Consider the following 1364-nt stretch of genomic DNA (forward strand, 5'->3'; position numbering starts at 1 on the left):
ACAATGAATGAATGACTGTATGGCACGGTGGCTCAGTGGGTAGCACTGTCGCCTTACAGAGAGAAGGTCATGGGTTCGATTCACAGGTGGAGTGGTCTGGGTCGTTTCTGTGTGGATTTATCATGTTCTCTCCTTGTCTGCAGTCCAAACACATGCAGTCAGGTTAATTGGAGATACTAAAATGCCCTGAGTGTGTGTGTGTGTGTGTGTGTGCCCTGTGATGGACTGGCGACCTGTCCGGGGTGTTTCCTACCTTTAGCCAAGTGAATTGAACCTTATTGTTTATAGGACAGACAATGAATGACTGTATGGCATGGTGGCTCGGTGGGTAGTGGGTGGCAGTGGGTCGTCACACAGCGAGAAGGTCATGGGTTAGATTCCCAGGTTGTCTGTGGAGTTTGCATGTTCTCCCCATGTCTGTTTGGGTTTCCTCCCACAGTCCAAACACATGCAGTCAGGTTAACTGGAGATACTAAACTGTGTGTTTGCTCTGTGATGGACTGGCGACCTGTTTCCTACTCTTTGTCCACGTAAAACAGACAATGACTGAATGACTGTATGGCACGGTGGCTCGGTGGGTAGCACTGTCCCCTGAAATAGGAGGGTTGAGTTGGGAAGGACATCCGGCATAAATAAAGAATAGAAATGCCTTTATTTGTCATATATACATCTACAAGTGTACAGTAGAATGAAATTCTTTGTTTGTGAGGACTTTATACAGTTTATGAGTGTTCGGCACAGTGCGTGCGTGTGTGTGTGTGTGTGTGTGTGTGTGTGTGTGTGAAATAACTCAGAATTAACACACACATAGTGTTACTTTACCACTGTGTGTGTGTGTGTGTTTGTATATAGTTTATTAATGTTCAGTGATTCTTACTAATTTCTGTTATATGTGAAGGAGCGTTTGTGTGTGTGAGAGTGTGTGTGAGAGTGTGTGTGAGAGTGTGTGTGAGGGTGTGTGTGAGAGTGTGTGTGAGAGTGTGTGTGAGAGTGTGTGTGAGAGTGTGTGTGAGAGTGTGTGTGAGAGTGTGTGAGAGTGTGTGTGTCTATTTCTTTCCAAACACATTTTTTGCTGCAGAAATAAAAACAATCTTTTCTTGTTAAAGCACTCAGTGTGTGTGTGTGTGTATGTGTGTGAGAGAGAGAGAGGGAGAGAGTGTGTGTGTGTGTGTGTGTGTGTATGTGTGTGAGAGAGAGAGAGGGAGAGTGTATGTGTGTGAGTGTGTGTGTGTGTGTGTGAGAGAGAGAGAAAGAGAGAGAGAGAGTGTGTGTGTGTGTGTGTGTGTGTGTGTGTGAGAGAGAGAGAGAGAGTGTGTGTGTGAGTGTGTGTGTGTGCTTGCACGGGCACTGTGCCCCGTTTCAAA

Source organism: Trichomycterus rosablanca, chromosome 7 (genome assembly GCF_030014385.1).
Source record: "Trichomycterus rosablanca isolate fTriRos1 chromosome 7, fTriRos1.hap1, whole genome shotgun sequence".
NCBI lineage: Eukaryota > Metazoa > Chordata > Actinopteri > Siluriformes > Trichomycteridae > Trichomycterus > Trichomycterus rosablanca.